At 37.0% G+C, this 21,174-nt stretch overlaps 1 pseudogene; it reads right to left on the bottom strand.

Annotated features, from left to right (window-relative positions):
• Positions 1-919, bottom strand: LOC130544372 (52 kDa repressor of the inhibitor of the protein kinase-like; annotated as a pseudogene).
• Positions 920-21,174: the final 20,255 nt, after the last annotated feature.

Raw genomic sequence — 21,174 nt, 5'->3', positions numbered from 1 at the left:
TTAGGTGCTTTCAATGGTTTCTGAGTTATCTGTAGGAAGCTCTGACTTAGTTGTATAGAGTTTGATATATGTGTCCACCATTATATCCAGATTATGTTTTGCATCAAAATTCATGTTAAGCAAAGCCAAGTTACTTGACCTTTGGTCTGTCAAAGTGTTCCTCAGGTATGCTTTGAGACACTTTTGCTCATTTTCATAGTGTTCATTCTCAACCTTCATCACAGGAAGAATACATAGGACTTTCAGCAATGCATAAACATTGGGAAAATTGATGTCTGGTAAATACAGGGTTTCATAAATCTTGGATGGAAGCTCTATATCTTTCCCTCTGTGTTTCCACTTGATTCTCCAACAGTGCAGCTCAGCTGAGAGTGTGTTGGGATTGGGCAAGTCACTTCTGTACGTGTCAGCATGGTGCTCCTCCCATGTATTAGATTTGAGCTGTCCCATTACAGAGAGTAAGATAAACATTTAAGAGCTTTGAGGTGCTGTTCTGAGAATATATGTTTCAGTTCCTGAATAATCTGTTCCACTATTGGAACACTTAGAGTTTCTTTATACTAACTCTCAGTGGTAAGCTGAGATTCCAGGTTACCTTGCTGGGCTCTGCAGAATTTCCCAGGGAGTTTCATCTGAATATCAAGTTTAGTTGCTAAATTTGTGGCTTCTTCAAACCAAAATTCACAATAAACTTCGATGTTTTCTATCACTTCATTTAGTGAATGCAGCACTGCAGTCAAGCCACTGGCTGCAAAGAAAACATCAGAGGTTTGCCCTTGGAGATTTTTCCCAAAGGCTCTTGTAAAAGAACATTTTTAAGAACAGCAATGGTAATGATGAAATCAAAATCTGTTACTGCACTACAGAGTACAAAAGCTTGACCACCTATATAGTTATTCCATCTAATATTTGTATTCATCAATTTTTTTTTGTTTGTTTCAGAGTCCTGATTTCATCTTCACTCAATTCTTTTATTCATTTTCTGTGTCTTCTACGTGGATTGTTCAAATGACTGGTAAGATCAAATATTGTGGTATTGCATTATCTTGAAGAACTGTCCTATAAGGACTCTCCCAATGACTTCACAAGTATCTGCTTCAGTTAATTTTGAGAAATAAAATAACCCAATCACTCTTTAGTTTTCTGATGCCTCGACAAAATGTATAGTTTACAGATCGTAGAGGTATCAAAGTGTTTGGCACATAATTGATAATGTTTATTTAGTGGATTAGGTGTTTTATCTTCTAAGTCTGCTGTCTTACAATTCTCCACCCACTTCTGGCATTTGGCTAGATCCCGCGGGAACCTGAAGAAGGCCACGTCCAACTGCATGCTCTTCCTCGTGCAGTTGGGGGCAGTGCAGAAGTTTGGCATCATGGCCCACTCTCCAGCTGGCCCAGCCTTCCCCTCCCTGCCTCCCAGCAGCCCGCTGGCCCTTAGGGGCTGGGGAGGGGTTACGTTTAACTTTTGACATTTTAGTTATGTGTCTTGGTGTGGGTCTCTTTGGGTTCATTGTCTGGAACTTTCTGGGATTCCTGGATCTATATGTCTATTTCTTTTCCCAGGTTTAGGAAATTTTCATCCATTATTTTTTAAAAATATGTGTTCTGCCCCTTTCTTTCTTCTTTTTCCGGAATCCCTATGCTGCAAATGTTATTCTGTTTGTTTTCCTCTAAGTCCTTTAATATTCATTCATAATATTTTTAAAAATTCTTTTTCACTTTTGCTGCTTTGTTTGGGTAAGTTCTACTGCCCCATCTTCCAGATCACTGATTCATTCTTCTGCTTCAACTAGTCTGCTGTTGGACCCCTTTAGCATATTTTTCAGTTATTAAAATCTTCGGCTCTCTACCCTATGATCCAGCCATTGCATTACTGGGTATTTACCCCAAAGATACAGATGTAGTGAAGAGAAGGGCCATATGCACCCCAATGTTCATAGCAGCAATGTCCACAATAGCTAAATCGTGGAAGGAGCCGAGATGCCCTTCAACAGATGACTGGATTAAGAAGTTGTGGTCCATATATACAATGGAATATTACTCAGCTATCAGAAAGAACGAGTTCTCAACATTTGCTACAACATGGACGGCACTGGAGGAGATAATGCTAAGGGAAATAAGTCAAGCAGAGAAAGACAACTATCATATGATTTCTCTCATCTATGGAACATAAGAACTAGGATGATCGGTAGGGGAAGAAAGGGATAAAGAAAGGGGGGGTAATCAGAAGGGGGAATGAAACATGAGAGACTATGGACTATGAGAAACAAACTGAGGACTTCAGAGGGGAGGGGGGTGGGGGAATGGGATAGACCGGTGATGGGTAGTAAGGAGGGCACATATTGCATGGTGCACTGGGTGTTATACACAACTAATGAATCATCGAGCCTTACATCGGAAACCGGGGATGTACTGTATGGTGACTAACATAATAAAAAATCATTAAAAAAAAAAAAAATCTTCGGCTCTGTTATTTCTGTTTGGTTCTTATACTTTTGTTCTCTTTGTTGAAGTTCTTGCTGTGCTCATAATATCTTTTCCTGAGTTTAGTGAGCATCCTTATGACCATTACTTTGAACTCTTTGTCAGGTAAATTACTTATCTCCATTTCATTTTGTTCCCCCCCCCAGGGTTTTATCTTGTTCTTTCATTTGAGACATATTTCTCTGTTTCCTCATTTTGCTTGTGCCTCTACGTTTGTTTGTATGTGTTAAGCAAAACAGCTATCTCTTCCAGTTTTAAAGGGGTGGCCCTATGTGGGAGGTGAAACTTCCTGTTTAACCATGCCTTAGCTCTTGGTTATCTCTCAAATTGTCTCTGATTTTTTCAGACCCCTGAGCCCCAGGAATGCATTCCTTCCCTCCACCAAAGCATGGTGCTCAGGGGGTATCCCCTGTGTGGGTTGCATGTGTCCTCTGGCTTGGAGAGGGGTGTGTAAGGGGCAGGGTGTTTACCTGCTGTTCCTGGTGGGGCCATGGAAGTGGTGTGGGTGAATGGGACACTCACCTGCCACCTCTGGAGGGGCTGCATCTGTGGCACATGGAGGCAGGGCACTTGCCCACCACCTCTGATGTGATAGCGGTAGTGGTGTGGGGAGTATGTTTGAGCCAAGGAAGCTGGTATGTGGGGTGGGTGGGTGCTTACCTGCCACAGCTGATAGCAGCACTAGCTCTTTAGAGTTAGAATGCAAAAATGGTGCCCACCAGCCTTGGTGCTAAAAAGGTAGTGGGAAAATGTAAAAAAGATGGCCACCATCATTCTGTTCCTAGAGAGAGTCCCTATAGGCTTTTGCCTTCTGGTGAATTTCCTTCACATGTGGTCTAGACTTTTCAAATTATTGCTTTTGCACTGGGTCCCAGGGTGAGTGATTCTGCATATGAACCCTTTAAGAGCAGAATTTCTATTCCATATAACTCTGGTTCTCTTGGATGCAAGCCTGTGAATTTTCAAAATTAGACATTTTGGAGGCTCATCCCTCCAGTGCAGGTCCCAAGGGTTGGGGTGCCTGATCTTGAGCACAAATCTCTCAATCTTCAGGGAGAAGTTTGGTGTTTGTAAGATCCCTCTTGTTTGTGGCTCACCATGACTAGTGTGGGTTTTGACGAGATTGCATGTGTGCCTCTCCTGTCTGTCTTGATGTAGCCCTTTTATCTTTTGTTGTGGAGGAGCTGTTCAACTAGTTCTCAGTTCTTTTCAGGGGAAATTGTTCCATATGTAGCTGTAGATTTGTTTTGTCCATGGGAAGAAGTGCATTCGGGATCTTCTTATGTTGCCATCTTGAACCTCTTATTCTGTTTCCTTATTCTATCTTCCATGTCTCTGCTGAAATTCCCTGTGTTTGTTTAGTATGGCCATCTTTTTCTTTGAGTTCTTGACAATATTTATGAAAACATTTACAATCCTTATCTGATTATTCCATATCTAAGTCATCTTGAGTGTATTTTTATGAGTCCTTTTTTCTTTTTCTTGACAACAGATCATAATTTCCTGTTATTTATGAGGTATATTGACTCAATATATGATGAAATACTGTTTGACATTAAAGAACATAAATGTTTACTGTTATAGTTTCCAGCTCCTCCCCTGTTGCTGCTAACATCCCTGCTCCCCAAAAGAACCCCACAAAAAACAAAACAAAACAAAAACAGGAGGTAGAAAAAAGGAATAGGAAGCTTAGATATGTGCATAGGTAAATGATAGGTCAATTAGTTCTTATGTACACACTGATATATTTGCCAGAATATTCTATAAAAGAAGTGATTATACGATCACTAGGAATGGAGGGATACTTTACACTCTATGCCCTTATCTATTTTTAACAGCTTTATTGAGATATAACTCATTCATTTAAAGTGCACAGTTCAGTTGGTTTCAATATATTTTCAGGGTTGTACAACAGTCACCACAATCAATTTTAGAACATTTCAATACCCTCAAATAAACCGCCAAAAAACCCAAAACAAAACACACCAAAAACCTGCACCCTTACCTTTCATCCCAATCTTTCCCCTCTTCCACCACCTCCCAGTTCTAGGCAATTATTAATCTGCTTTCTGTCTCTGTAGATTTGCCTATTCTGGACTTTTCATATAAATGGGGTAATGCAATATGTAGTCCTTTGTGACTAGCTCCTTTCATTTACTATGATTCTAAGATTCATCCATCTTGTAGCATGTGTCAGTACTTAATTCTTTTTACTGCTGGATATTTCATTGTATAGATATATCACATTTATTTATCCATTCATAAATTGGTGAATTTAGAATTATTTTCTATCACTTTCATGTATTATCTTTCAAAAAAAAATAAGGCATTATTGAAACCCAAATAGTACAATGACTTTTGTAATTATATTTTAAGTTGATGATCAATGAGCTTAAATTGCTAACATAGGGAACTCTGCAAGCTTTTAAACATTAAGAGCTGAATGTTGCAATGAATATTTGCATGCACATATCTTTCATTAAATGTGTGAATATAAGTGTGATGGTTAATTTTATGTGTCGAGTAGCCTTGGTGCCCAGATTAAACGCTTCTGAGTGTGTCTGTGAGAGTGTTTCCAGATAAGACTAGCAGTTAACTTGGTGGATTTAGTAAATTGTCCTCATTGTGGGTGGGCATCATCCAATCCATTGAGGATTTGAATAGAACAAAAGACAAAGGAAAGAGGAATTTTCCATTTTCTTCCTGCCTCATTACTTGAGCTGGGATATCTCATCTTATTTTTTTCTGCCCTCAGACTAGGATTTATACAGTCAGCTCCCCTCATTCTCAGGCCTTTCTGTTTAGATGGAGTTACATCACCAGCTTTCCTGGGCCTCCAGCTTGCAGGCAGCAGATAATAGGATTTCTCAGCCTCCATAATCATGTAACTCAGAATACATCTCTCTCTCTCCCTTACTCTCTTCCTCTCTCTCTCTCTCTCTCTGTCTACATACATAATATTGGTTGTGTTTCTCTCAAGAACCCTAATATGTATAAGATCAGTTTCTAGTAGTTGAACAAAATACAGTTATATTGATTTATAATTTAATTCATCTTTCATTCATTCATGTATCCACGTAATGGCAACTACATATATCAGAAGTGAACTTCAGCATTTATCTTTATTAGCTCATGATAGTTTTGTCATTATTTGGTTCATCTAGGGGCAGAAATGAAGGCAACCCAATAAGTTACCCTGAGCAGGTTAAAAATGTGACCTTTCTATGAAGTACGTGCTTCAAATATTTCCAGCACTTTTTAGTGGACTTGGGTAGTAACTGATTTTAAATCACTTCTAACTTACTTTGTGAACAGTTTGTCAAAACTAAGTCTTGTGTGAAAAAATTGTAGAAACTTTTTTTTCATTTTCCCATTATTTTTATTCTCCCTTACAGTTTCTTTCTTAATGTATTAAACCAGAAGATTTCTTGGGAATCATATTAGAAGGCTTACAACTTGAATAGTAGAGTTGACCTTAAAACAAGATGGGTTTGAACTGTGCAAGTCCACTTATACATGTATTTTTCACAGTATGGCACTATAAATGTATTTTCCTTATGATTTTCTTAACATTTTATTTTCTCTAACTTACCTTATTGTAAGAATACAATATATAATACATAAACATATAAAATATGTGATGATTGAGTATTTGGGAAGACTTTTGGTCAAGAGTTGGCTATTAATAGTTACATTTTGAGGGAGTCAAAATTTATGTGGATTTTCAACTATGTGGAAAGTTGGTGCTCCTAACCCTTGAATTGCTCAGGGGTCAGCTTTGTAGTGATCATTATTCCCTTTAAAGTGTGCAGCAGGTCTTATTTGGTTTTGGTATTTCAGCTAGACCTTAACTATGTGAAATAATAGAAGGTTATTTGTGGCAAGCTAGCAAAAGCAAATGCTATATTTCACTATGGTTGTGGTTTACGTTTTTATTACTTTATCCTGCACTTGACAAATCCATTCCATTAATAGTCTTTTCCGCAGCAACTTCCTGGCTAGCATGCTCCTAATCCTTTGTTTACCCTCAGAATGAAGTGTGGGCTTAGATATTCCTAAAGTGATTCCTACAATCTGTTCTCCAGATTGCTTTTCTAAATATGGTCTTTATATTTAGATTTTAAATTGAGCCTGGAACCTTTTATTTCATGTACATTTTATATTTCATTTATGTATGTTCTGAAGTATTGTGCTGTTTACAATATAAACATATTACTCTGTAGGAGGGGGTAAGATAACAATTGTTTCAATTGAGTATGTAGGGTATGTTGCAAAGAGAAAGAATCTAGAACTAGAAAAAGTCGTGGGAAGTTCAAAGCTGAATTTATAGAGTATTAAGAGTATTAGCTAGATCTTAGAATTTGAAAAGTTAATGAAGAGCTCTAAAGAAATAAGTAAATTGAAGTGTATCAAATACTTCTTCTGATATAATTTCATTCACCAGGTATTTTTAAGTGTCTGCCATGAAACATCTATTTAGGTTTCTTGGACATCACAGTGAGGATGAGTAGTGAATAGTGTCTCCTTTTGAAAGCACGAACTTAAAATTTCTTTTGAATCTGTAAAAAAATGAAAACAAAAACTGACTCAGTAGCCTGTGGTCTCCGTCTTACATGTGTGAAGATCTGAGTTATGGAGGCTCTGGGCTGGGTACAAGTGATACACATTCTATAAGCTATAATTGCTGCCCACCTCCCTGATAGCCACCACCTGCTCCCACTTTTAAAGATAAATGAAGCTGGACACTACTTTAAATGGCAGGATCAGGGGCACCTGGGTGGCTCAGTCAGTGAAGCATCTGACTCTTGATTTCGGTTCAGGTCATGATCTCAGGCTGGTGAGATTGAGCCCCCTGTCAGGCTCTGTGTTCAATGACAAGTCTGCTTAAGAGTCTCTCTCTCACTCCCCCTCTGTTTTTCCACCCTGTGTGCAGTGCACACCTGTGTGCACACACACTCTCTTTCTCAAGTAAATAAATAAATCTTTAAAAATAATTTTGAATTGTAAGATCATATTTTTATTGGCAATATACTATTGTAACAGGTAAAAGAGTTCAGCATGACTTTAACTCAACTTCATTTTGTTTAGTATTGACTGGTTGATTTAAAGGGAGGAGGAGGGAATTGGGCAGGGAACGAGTGGGGCCTCAGTGAGTCAGGGAAGTAAAAATTACAAAAAGTGGGACAGGGGATTGGACCAGTGAAACCCCTTTGCGTTTGGTAACCTGTGCCTGTTGAAGTTAGGCTCCTGCTCTCCCATAGAAACTGGAAGACCTTATCTTCAGGTCTTGGCTAGAATAAACAGTTCTTTTGGTAGCCTTGAGTTTTCTCAGGTACTTTAATAGGGAGGGGGTGAGGGGTATCCTAGGGATATGGTCTGTTAGAAACTATGTTAGGATTTTGTTCAAGTCTTTGTAGGCCAAGATTGAAGCCTAGTCAAGAAGAGGACTTAGAAGAGCCTGGCTAGGGTTTGGTCAAAGAGAGAGTTTGTCACCACTGCCATCTTGATATTCTGGGTTCTTTTACTCTTGCCACCAGTTCCCGGTTTCACATCTCTTCCACATTATTACTTTGCCTCCCAGATACTGAGCTGCAGGATGAATCCACCATGTCTAGAAACAGAAAGATAAAAAGAAATTCTTGACATGAAAGGAAAAATAAAAGAATTGTGGTTTTTGTTACCTTCCATTTTTCAGCCACTCCTCAGTCTTGCCAGATGTTGAGGGTAGAGAAGAAAGGGAGAAGGTCAGGGAATGAAGAAGCACTGTAAGACAATGTAAAATATGAAAGTTCATCTGGTCATATAGAGCCGTTATATGTTTACAGGACCCATATAGCAATGTAGTAGGTGCTTAGAAAGCATTCTAATGAGGAAATCTAATCCTTTCTTTATGAATTTTAAAATGTCTTGGTAAAAAGTAATGCAGTTCATGAAAATGTAAATATGGAACTCAGTTCATGAAAATTAGTCTCAAGTTGGTATGTTGACATGTTCATCACATTATATGAAAGTGGCTTTGGAGTGGAGGGAGACAATATATTTATATTGGGCCAAAGAATGAAGACATCACCTAATGCATGAGAAGTAGGTTGATAATGCCACAGAACCAGGAACACTACAGCTTCAGAAAGGCAAACCCAATAGAGATCATGACATGCAGCTTAGTTAGGATGGAGTGTAACTGTCAGATGCACCAAGATGAAAACAGAAAGGATTTAGTGGAAAGATTATCTAACTGGGTTCCAGATAGTCTGTGCTGGTTCTTTCATTATCCTGGAAGAATTTGGAGTGAAGCCAAGCATAGTATATGATACACCTCTGGCACTAAATTATTTGAAGGATGAAGGGATGAATCCAAGTAGGAAACAATGAATTTTTTGCTTAAAGAAGAGATTGCTGCAAAATAAGCAATTGAGTTTCATTAATTCATATTATAAATTTTCCAAAGGAAAGGAAACAAAACAAATGATTCCATTTCTTTTATTTTCTTTCTTGGCTTACTCTTTTTTTGTTTGTTTTGTTTTCTTTTTTTTTTAAATTTAAATTCAATTGATTAACATATAATGTATTACTAGTTTCAAAGGTAGAGGTCAGTGATTCATCAGTCTTATATAATACCCAGTGCTCATTACATCACATGCCCTCCTTAATATCCATCACCCAGTTACCCCATCCCTCCACCCACCCCCGCAGGAACCCTCAGTCTGTTTCCTATGATTAAGAGTCCCTTATGGTTTGTCTCCCTCTCTGATTTCATCTTGTTTTATTTTTTCCTCTCTTCCCCTATGATCCTCTGTTTTGTTTCATAAATTCCACATATGAGTGAGATCATATGATAATTGTCTTTCTCTGATTGTCTTATTTCATTTAGCATAATACCTTGTAGTTCCATCCACATCAATGCAAATGGAAAGCTTTCATTTTCTTTGGTGCCTAATAGTCCATTGTGTGTGTGTGTGTGTGTGTGTGTGTGTGTGTATATATATACACACACACACCACCTCTTCTTTATCCATTCATCTATTGATGGACGTCTGGGGTCTTTCCATAGTTTGGCTATTGTGGACATTGTTGCTATAAATATTGGGGTGCAGGTGCCCCTTCAGTATCTTTGGGGTAAATGCCTAGTAGTGCAATTGCTGGGTTGTAGGGTAGTTCTATTTTCAACCTTTTGAGAAACCTCCATACTGTTTTTCAGAGTGGCTGTACCAGTTTGCATTCCCACCAACAGAGAAAGAGGGTTACCCCTTTCTCCAAATCCTTGCCAACATCTGTCGTGTCCTGACTTGTTAATTTTAGCCGTTCTGACTGGTGTGAGGTGGTATCTCATTGTGGCTTTGATTTGTATTTCCCTGATGACGAGTGATGTTGAGCATTTTCCATGTGTCTATTGACTATTTGTAGGTCTTCTTTGGAGAACTGTCTGTTCACATCTTCTGCCCATTTCTTGACTGGATTATTTGGTTTTGGGTGTTGAGTTTGATAAGTTCTTTATAGATTTAGATACTAGCCTTTAGCTGAAATGTCATTTGCAAATATCTTCTCCCATTCCATAGGTTGCCTTTTAGTTTTGTTGACTGTTTCCTTTGCTGTGCAGAAGCTTTTTATCTTGATGAAGTCCCAGCAGTTCATTTTTGCCTTTGTTTCCCTTGCCTTTGGAGATGTGTCTAGCAAGAAGTTGCTGTGGCTGAGGTCATAGAGGTTGCTGCCTGTGTTCTCCTCTAGGATTTTGATGGATTCCTGTCTCACATTTAGGCCTTTCATCCATTTTGAGTCTATTTTTGTGTATGGTATAAGGCAATGGTCCAGTTTCATTTTTCTGCCCGAGGCTGTCCAATTTTCCCAACACCATTTGTTGAAGAGACTGTCTTTTTTCCATTGGGTATTCTTTCCTGCTTTGTCGATGATTAGTTGACCATAGAGTTGAGGGTCCATTTCTGGGTTCTCTACTCTGTTTCACTGATCTATGTGTCTGTTTTTGTGCAAGTACCATACTGTCTTGATGATTACAGCTTTGTAATAGAGCTTGAAGTCCGGGATTATGATGCCATCAGCTTTGTTTTTTTTTTCAACATTCCTTTGGCTATTTGAGGTCTATTCTGGTTCCATACAAATTTTAGGATTATTTGTTCCAGCTCTGTGAAAAAAGTTGATGGTATTTTGATAGGGATTGCATTGAATGTATAGATTGCTATAGGTAGCACAGACATTTTAACAATATTTGTTCTTCCAATCCCTTTCTTGGTTTGTTTGTAATATCTTGATAGCATGACTATTTAAAAATGACAACAAAATTGCATTTTTATATATGAAAAAGGCTCCAAAAGGAATATGGAGATTTGAGCTCCAGTTTGGCCATGGACAAGACATTGAATCTTTATTCTTATGTATTATTGGCATAATAATGCCAACTTTCAGGTTTCTTTTTTTTTATGATTTTATTTATTTATTCATGAGAGACAGAGAGGCAGAGGTAGAAGCAGACTCCCTGTGGAGCCAGGAGTCCTATGTGGGACTCGATCCCAGGACCCTGGGATCATGACCCCAGCCAAAGGCAGACACTTAACCAACTGAGCCACCCAGGCACCCAACTTTCATGTTTCAAAGAATCTTTGTGGAGATTAAAAGAGAAAGGGCTACAAGCCCCATGAAGACAGCTTCCTCCAATCTGTGTCTAGGGAATCATACAGTTCTGGCACAATAGTGATTAATAAGCACTTGAGGAATGTTTCACAATTGAATAGTTATTTGAATAAAGGCTTTTTAAAATAATATTGGAAAGAACACTTTTCTTTTGGACTTTTCTAGCTTGCTTAGTTTGATTACTTCTGTGTTCTGTTTAGATTACCTGGTGATCATTTCTGAGCTAATGGAATCAATAATTTCTGCAATATTAACACAATACTTTTCCTCCAGTATAAGAGTACATTAAAATCTTCCTTGTCTACAAATTTTGGACAAGTTCTAGGCTGTTTGAAAACAATGAATCTGTCTATAAGAAGAGTAGGGAATTCTCCATTTGTCAATGTTTACTTCTCTAGGTCTTGAAAGATAAACAAATAAAGGTTAGCAGAAAACCATAAAGGTACTGACATATTAAAGTTTCATCAAAAGAGAAATTTCAACTCTTGGAAAAATAGGACAGAAAAAAAGTGGTGTTTATTTTGGAGGTATAAACCATTAGAATGAGGCAATGAAAGAAAATAATAGAAAAACCAAAAACCTTAGGTGGTCTATGCTGAAGAATTTTTCACAAGAAAAGTAAAGTGGTGCATGAGCCCACTGTAGAGTTCTAAACCACTTTGAAAAGTGAGAGAAAAATTTCCTTTGCTGTTCTTCATGGCAGATTCAAGAGAATTGAAATGACAGTAAATGCCAGAAGAAATATAAGAAGCTCATCAAAGAATGAAAAAGATAAAAATTTGGCCTAAGGCTTGAAAGGGGAAAAAAAAAGGCAAAAGAAATTTTCAAGTAAATCTAACAAAATCAATACTTGGAAGATAATTCTTTTCAGAAAAAAAAGGTGCATTTAAAAATAAATTTCTGACGTTCATTTTCCCATAAAGTGAACCCTATGAGGGTGCATGTCGTTCCCATATATAGGGTAGGTAGATTTGATGAAAATGAGTTTCATCAACATCTGGGAAGGCTAATCACACTTAGGAAGCAACTGTTGGCATTGGTCTCTAACGGGAAGAAGCCTGAGAAATTTTGTATTGTCTTATACTCATGGAGAAAGCAGAAATAAATTATTGGGGGGAGAGTCTCAAATTCTGTTATCTTTGTTGAAGTTCCTTGGCAAAAGATGCTCAGGGGGAATGAGAAAAAATATATGAAACTGCAGCTAGACAAGGATGATGCAAAGGGTGGGGGATGAAAGGAAAAATAGATTTAGGATCCCATATGTTGCAAATATATTTAAATGAAGAGGTGTACAAATACTTTGTTATTGAAGCATTTGGATCAGATGAAAGAGTATATGTGAATGTATTTTGGAAATATACTGAGCCAAGACAAATTTGGACTACTCGTAGTATAATCTGAAGCTGAATTCTGTGTTGCGCTAATAAGGACCAAGAAAATGTTCATTTCTCTTTTATTCCCCTGTTGGTTCTTTCTCTCCTCATTTAACACTATCTCTAAGAAAATGTGGATAGTGAATAAAATGCAGATAAAAATGTAGGTGAAAAATAATGTGACAGTTTCCCCAACTACTTATTTGGTACAACAACCCAGTATGGTAAAAGGGTTTTTGTTAGGACTCTGCCATTAACTTACGTTCTGTAAGCAAGTTTTTGTTTTGTTTTGTTTATAAAAATAAAGTTTAGCATCCCTTGGGCCTAAATCTTAAACTCCTACTACACAAATTCAGTTATATATATTTTGTATATTCATAAAGGACTACAAGGTCTCTTCCCTTATTTTTTAAAACTTCTGTTCAGAAGAATCACCGTGTAGGTATATGACAGAATTCTTTTTGAACTAACTTATTAAAATGTAACATTGCATGATGTGTTCTAAAATTTTGGCAAAGAAACTATGATAGTTAAGAGTATTTTATTGGATGGATACTGGGGTATCTTCTAAGCTCCACATGGAAATTCATTTGAGCCTCAACATCTGTCTAGAATCATGATTTTCAAACCTAGCTGCCCCTTGCCTTAGTCTGATGGGGTTTTTAAAAAATCTGGGTTCCACCCAAAGAGACTCTGACTTAATAATTCTGGTATAGGGCCTGGAAATTAAGTACTACTTCTAGCTATAGTATTTTGATGGAATCGGTATATCTCCTCTCTCCATCTAGTTCCTGCCTTTCTGTGTGGTGTTTGTTTTCTAATTACAGGCTGGTTTTTTTCTGCCTGAGTTCATGTGGAGTGTGGAGGCAAATCGTGCCTGAACCAACTGACTGTGGAGTGAGGGGGTGGTCATCTTGTAAGAGCCTGGTTCCCTCTGTGGTAACCTCTAGATGAAATGTGGTCCATGTCCAGGAGTAGATATGCAGTTTCCAGAAAAGGGGGCCTGGGGCAGGTAGTATTATAGCATCCAGTTAGAGAGGGATTACCTAGGGCTCTTACCTCTCTTTTCTATGCTGACACAGGAAATAGGACATTTCAACAAAACTTCTCTAACTATATTTTTTAGTAATATTTTTGATTATATTTTTCACTTTAATAATGAGATTATTTTTCCTTTAAACTGACTTGATTCTGTATTTATTAGTTTTCATGAAGACTTTTTTCTTCTTTTGTGCAGATGTATGCATCTGCCACTTGGTGGCAGCCATCATGTTCTTGAATCTTAGTTTATCTGATGGAAGGGGCTAGGAGAGGTGGAAGGAAGGATAGGGAAGAGAAGGTGTGGGAGTATTAGGTGTATGTGATGGAATCGTGATTTTATATTCTGACTACCTGGTAGAGAACTACAAGAGTGACAGAGCTTCTCTAAGGATAGACTTACTGATCATTAAGCAAGAATTTCATCACCTTTGATGTTGTTGCTTCTCAGACTTAAAGTGTAATCATCTGTTTCTTTCTGTTCTTGAAACTAGTCCTTTCTGACTTTTTCTCCCATCATCAAAAATGTATTCATATTTAGCTTTTTAAAGCTTCTGAAGTTATAACTTGTCCACTTAGGAAAAAACAAACAAATACAATGTCCTGGTGGGGGCTCTGTTGCTTGTTTGTCTGCTAGAGGTGTGTTTTATCCCCCATATCTCTGCATTTATCACTCAGATAATGGGCCTTTGTCAACGAAGAGGAGGGTTTTGTCAGGGTCTCTTCAAAAAAACATTGGAAAAGAGCTCGTTTTGACTTTATTTGGATCTTGCCAATTAATAGTAAAAGTCATCATATCACAGGAGATTAGCACTCCCTACAATGTCCATACTTCTCAAAACCACTAGATTTTTGCTATGATAAACAGTACATACTGGTTAGAACTGCAGCCCTTTGTAGACAACTTCAGTGCACTGCAACTTTTGGGAATCTGACACCTTGACTAATAGGTCTAATTATCATAACTGGGGCAACTGTTAAACTAAGAGAATTATCATGACCACTACAAGCCCATTGACACACACACCCCTTTATTTAAGAAACATTAACTGGATTTGAAGCATTTAAATATACGGCACACATTTTTTCCACAGTCATCCTCTATTAAAATTAAAATCAATTAGGAAAATAACAGGAGAGTTGTAAACAATGTCTGTCCCCGTGAAATCCAGAGTGATGTTAACGCTGCTTGTATAAGGATGCAGTATTGCATCGTTTGATAACTTAGACTTTGTGTTTAGATGGCTCCAGGTTCAGATTTCAACTCTACCACCGTGCAACATTGGGAAAGCTATGTAATGTTTCTGAATCTCAATTCTTGCATCTAAGAATGGTGTTATGGTTTAGATGGGCTACTGAATATGGCTAGGAGGTAGCACTGGGCCGGGAGAGTTTTTATATCCTATTTCTCCAGCAGCAATCTGATGCCTAATCTGACCTCAGAGTTCCTGTGAGTAGTCTGTAGGAGAAATATTTACACGAATCATTTTTAAATGAATTTTATTGAGATCATAGTAGATTCACAGGCAGTTGTAAAAAAAATAACTTAGAGAAATCCTTAAACATTTCACCCAGTTCTCCTCTTAGTCATTTTGTAAAAGTAGCATAATACCACGTCCAGGATATTGACATTAATACAATTGATCTTACTTATATTTCTCCAGCTTTACTTATACTCTTGTGTGTTTGTGTGTGTGTGTGTGTATATGTGTGTTTGGGGGGGGGATTTAGTCGTATATAATTTTATCACCATTGTAGGTTTGTATATTCAGTAACACAGTCATGGTACTGAATATGCCATTATCACAAGTATCCCTCATACTGCCCCTGTATAACATGCCCACCTCCTTTCAGTTGCCCTATATCCCTTTTCCCCTTCACAAACACTAGAAACCAGGAATCTAACCTCCATTTCTAAAACTTTTTTACTCAATATAATTCCCTGGAAATCCATCAAAGGCACATACATCCATAGTTTCTTATTTTTATTGCCGAGTAGTCTTACATGTTGTACATGTACCACAGTTTGCTCTTAACTATTCTATTTTTTAAATCTTTTTTTTCCTTAAAGATTTTATCTATTTGAGAACATGTGTGCACATGTGTGTGTGAGAGAGAGAGCACACAGAGGGAGAGGGAGAAGAAGGCTCCCTGCTGAGCAAGGAGCCTGATGCAGGGCTTGAACCCAGGACCCTGGAATCATGACCTGAGCTGAAGGCAGACACTTAATCGACTGAGCCACCCAAGTGCCCCAACTATTTATCTATTGAAGGACATCTGGGCTATTTTCAGTTTTTGGCTGTTATGAATAAAGCTTCTATGACTTTTGTGTGAATATACATTTCTGTTTCTTTGTGATAAATGCCTGAAATGCTGTGGTAGTTGTATGTTTTTTTCTATGAGAAACTGCCAAGTTTTTCCAGAGTGTCTATGTCATTTTACATACAGTGTATGTGTCAGTGATACATTTTCTCTGGATCTCTGCCAACATTTCTTTTTTCTTTTCTTTTTTTTCTTTTTTAAAGATTTTATTTATTTATTTGAGAGAGAGAAAGCCAGAGACAGAGCATGAGCAGAGGGAGAGGGGGAAGAGGAAGAGGGAGAAGCAGATTCCCCACTGAGCAGGGAGCCTGATTCAGGACTCGATTCCAGGACCCTGGGATCGTGACCTGAGCCAAAGGTAGATGCTTCACTGACTGAGCCACCCAGGTGCCCCCTTTGCCAACATTTCATGTGGTAACCATTTTTATTTTGGCCATTCTGATAGGTATATAGTAATATCTCATGGTAGTTCTAATTCGCATTTCCTAATGGCTAATGATGTTGAACATTTATCTTTTCATAAGCTTACCTGCCTGTATATCTGCAGTGAAGTTCAGTGAAGTTCATGTCTTTTATCGTTTTCTAATTGTATTCTTTTTTTTACTGTTTAGTTTTGAGACTTCTTTATATATTCTATGGTTCTTTGTTGAGTATGTGGTTTGCAAATACTTTCTCCCTGTCTGTTCTTTTCATCCTCTTCCTTCTGCTTGCCATTGGGCTAATTTTGTCCCCTTTAATCTAATTTCTTAACAGTTATACGATTTGCAAATATTTCTCCCATTCAGTAGGTTATCCTTTCATTTTGTTGATGGTTTCCTTTGCTGTGCAGAAGCTCTGTAGTTTGATATAGTCCCACTTGTTTATTTTTTAATTTTTAATTTTTTTCTTTTGGTGTGAAATCCAAAAAATCACCAGGACCAATGTCAAAGAGCTTACCACTAATGTTTTCTTCTAGGAATTTTACAGTTTCAGGTCTTACATTCAAGTTTTAACCTATCTTTAGTTAATTTTTGTATATGGTGTAAGATAGTGGTCCAGTTTTATTCTTTTTTATGTAGCTGTCCAGTTTTCCCAGGATCATTTATTACAGAAACTGTCCATTTTTATTCTTGGCTCCTTTGTCATAAATTAATTGACTTTATTTGTGTGGGTTCATTTCTTGGCTCTATATTCTGTTCCATTGATCTATACATCTGTTTTTATGACAGTATCATATTGTTTTAGTAAACGATTTTTTAAATTATTGGATGCAGTGTAAATTAAATGAATCTATGAGTACCCAAAATAATGGTGAAATGTTACAATAAAGAATATAATAAGCAGAATATACATAATTCATATGCTATTATGTTCTTAATCCTAATTCTGTAACTTTCATTTAAATATTTAAAAGTCTAGTCTTAAAATGATTTTTCTAAGATCTAACTTGTGATAGGTAGCTCACAACTAAAACAAAGGATGTCATCAATGGACACGGAAATTTTGAAAAAAGAATGAATTGTTTTAATTTAACATAATTATTTTTCTAAAACTAACAGCAATATTGTAAAGCCACTAATTTGCACAAACTCTTTTTTTATAATACTTTTAACTATTTGTAAGCTCACTAGAGGAAAATGCACATATGTATTCATGTATATTATTGGAACTTGCAATGGAAGTTTTAATTTGTATGGCCACATTTTAGTGAGGAACATGGAAAATTTCGTAACTTACCCAACATCTAGTAGGTAACATGTGAAGGAAGTGGTATTCAGACATGCATTTGCTCCATTTCAAAGCTTATGGTTTCCCATTCTAGACCAAATGACAAATATTTGGCTTGCTCCAATGTATAAAGTGATACTGCCCTCTGGTCAGGACTGGCTTCATGGGCTTGGGAACTATGCAGTGATAAGGAGCCCCATGCTTGGTTTAATGTACTGCTATTGCCATCTTGAAATTTTACTGATATTTGAATAAGTGACACTACATTTTTAGTTTGCACTGGGCCCTGCAAATTATGTACCTGGTCCTGCTCATAGAAAATATCTCAACTTTTAACTCTTCATGTTTAAAGACACAATAAAACCAATTTTAATCAATAAGATCATTTTGGACAATTTTAAGACTGATTTTTGCTCATCATTAGTAAAACAGCTTCACCTCTCAGATATCAGTTATCTCTTTCCTATGAGAATGGTACTCATTGACCCTGAATGTGCTGTGCTCACTTGTTGCTGGAGTGCTCTTCACCAATGGAGATGCCTCTGGAGTTCTCCAAAGGAAGATATCCCACTGGGAATGAATGCCTCTTCATTTGGCTTGAGCAAACTTCTTAGCAAACCATAGGACTTGGAACAAAAGTAACTTCTTCTGGTTTACTGAAGGGATACTTTGACCCTTCTTTAATTTGATCTTCAAAATACTAAGTCTATGGTTGGGGGCATGAGTGAGAGAAAGAGAGAGAAATAGACAGACAGACTGTCGATAGACTTTGTCTCCCACCTAGAAAGAATGTATTGTTCTCTCATGGTGTTCCGATAGTACTTTATGTAAATCTCATTACTTTCCCTTATCACCTGTTAAAGTTGTTACTGATTTAAATGTGTTTGTCCCTTACTAGGCTCCTTAAGTAGTGGTATACAGTCTTGTTCATCTTTTTTATTTTGGGACCCTTAAAATTTAGTCAAATTTTGGTGGAATGTTTGAAGAAATGAAATGCCAAATTTCCCTTGTAGTCATCTTTTAACAATTGTATATCTCAATCACAATTATGCATTTTTCATTTTTCAGGTGAGGGAAAACTTCCCCAAACTAAAACTTAATGAATCCCCCAAATGGATACATAAGTGCTTCATTACATAAAACTAATGTTTCCAATTAGTTTCCACCTCTGGGTTTTATTTTCCCAGTGTGATTTAGCTAATGTTTTAGCTAAAGAGAAAGTGAGCCACTGATTAAGCTAGTGTCCTAGCATAAGACAAAGTGAACCATTATTAACATAAATCTTTCTCCAGTAGCATTTGACGAAATCCACTGCTAATTATTTAGCCAACTACGGATTACTTGTCACGTAGTGGGATCATAAAGATTCTTTTTGCCTTTTTCTTCATTTGATTTTCTTTTTCCTGGAATATGGCAATATGATATTTACATACTAAATATGAGCTTCTCTTGAAAGACACAGTGCAAATGATGATATGCTCTTTGTAGAACAGAGCAATTTTTTTACATTAAGAAAAAGAAAAATATATATATATTTCAGGAGTCATAAATCAACCTAATTACTCAAAACCTTGTGACTGCTAACAAAGATTTAAAGCAGACACAGAAATGCCAATATTACACCAATTACTTCAGAGTATAAAACATGATAGAACAATTCCCAACTTACTTGTTTGTTTTTTTAGGTCATAACAGTGGTATCCTGGAGCCAGCTTGCACAGGCTAAGAAGAGCCAATTGTGAGCATCTCTTCCCAACTCTGCAATCAGTGACATCACATTGATAGACTGAAATCAGCTGTCATGGGAATATGTTCACCAAGGTAATCATCAATCACTATAAACCAAGGCCTTTTATTTTCCTGGAAAGCCAATGATTGGACATTTACCAGCAGACCACTGCTGATTTTGATCTCGATTCCATAATAGGAATATTATAAGAAGAGAAAATTACAGACTAAAATCACTCATGAACACAGGTGTAAATATCTTTAGCAGAATGTCAGCTAATATAAATCAACAAAAACAAACAAAACTTGATGATTGATGTCATCCCAAATCAATCAATGTGGTTCACTAACCTATCAGAATAAGGAGAAAAACCATATTACCTTATCACCAGATGCATAATAATTATATAATTAAATTTAAGTTGGTAAAAATCTCAGCAATTTAGAAATAGAGATAAACTTTTTCAATCTGGCTAAGAGTAGCTGCCAGAAACCTAGAGCTAACTACATATGAATGAAATATCAAAAAATTTTCCTTTAAAGAAAGTTGGGAACAAAGCAAAGTTGTCTACTGCCAATACTTTTATTCGCCATAATATTGGAGGCCCTTTCCAATTCAAAAAAGCAAGGAAAAAAAATTGCTGAAAAATTTGCTGAAAATAAGAAAATGGTGGAAATTCAGGAGAAATCACAGTGAACTGGGTGGTAAATAGGAGGTGAGGAAGTGGAGAAAGAGAAAATTCAAGTATATAAATGAAAAACCAATAATTTTAGAGGTAGATACATGATTGAGGGGTATTTAAAGAAAATAAGAAAAATGCTACTTAAATACTGATAAGAAAAATATTTTTGAGAGTAGTTCCTAAACTTGACTGCACATGAGAATCACCTGGAGAGCTTTTAAAAATTCCTGTGTGTATGTGGGGGCAGAAGGCAGATGGGAAATTTCTATGCCATGAACCTAAAATTACTCTTCAGAAAAATCTATTTAAAAAAAAAATCCAGTACCCAGGCTGTATTTTAGATGAATGAAATAAATCACCGGGGATAGGTCCAAAGCATCAATAGCTTCTTAAGCTCCCAGGTGATTCCAATGTGTAGATAAGTCTGAGAGCCACTGCACTGTTCTAGTGCTTGTCATACTTGAGTGACAAAATTACCTGAGAATTTGTTAAAACAGATAGGTCTAGGGTGGGGCCTATGAATTTGCTTTTTAAGAAATCCCCTGATCATGTTAATGTTGCTGATTCAAAGACCACACTTTGAGTAACATTCTGCTCTAGGAGGGAGATTAAAGATGAAGGAGAAAAAGGAGTAACTGAGTGGGTAAGATGCTTTGTCAGGGTGAAAGCATCTGCGGAACACCAGTGGTTTCTCGCCTTTTTGATGGGAAGAAAGGTAGGTGCCTCTTCTTTTGTGACAAGATCAAAAAATGAAAGTACGAACATGAATTCAAATAAATTTGTTGATGGATTACTAGGAAGTTAAGGAAGGTCTGCTTTGATGACTTCAAGCACTTTATGCTGGTACTAGTGGTATAGGATGGCCACGTGTACCTGACACCTACATAATCAGGAATTGAGCATCTACAATTTTTGATGTTGTGTTACAATGAAATTCCAGACAATGACATCCAGGTTACATTGATGTACGTAACCAAGACATATTAGCCCAAAAAGTGTGAGCAGTTATAACCATTAATTCTAAGATATTTTTCTCACATAAAAACCAGGAAAGCAGTGCTATACAACCAGTGTGTCCAATATCTGCACAAAAACAAAGATGACTCTTTTGCTTAGACAAAGGACCCAATAGACAAAAGTCAATAGACTTTTGGTTATAAACATATGGAATCCATGCTAGGCCAAACTAATCCA

This window comes from Ursus arctos, unplaced genomic scaffold (genome assembly GCF_023065955.2).
Source record: "Ursus arctos isolate Adak ecotype North America unplaced genomic scaffold, UrsArc2.0 scaffold_20, whole genome shotgun sequence".
Taxonomy (NCBI): domain Eukaryota; kingdom Metazoa; phylum Chordata; class Mammalia; order Carnivora; family Ursidae; genus Ursus; species Ursus arctos.
This window is presented reverse-complemented; position numbering and strand designations above follow the sequence as displayed.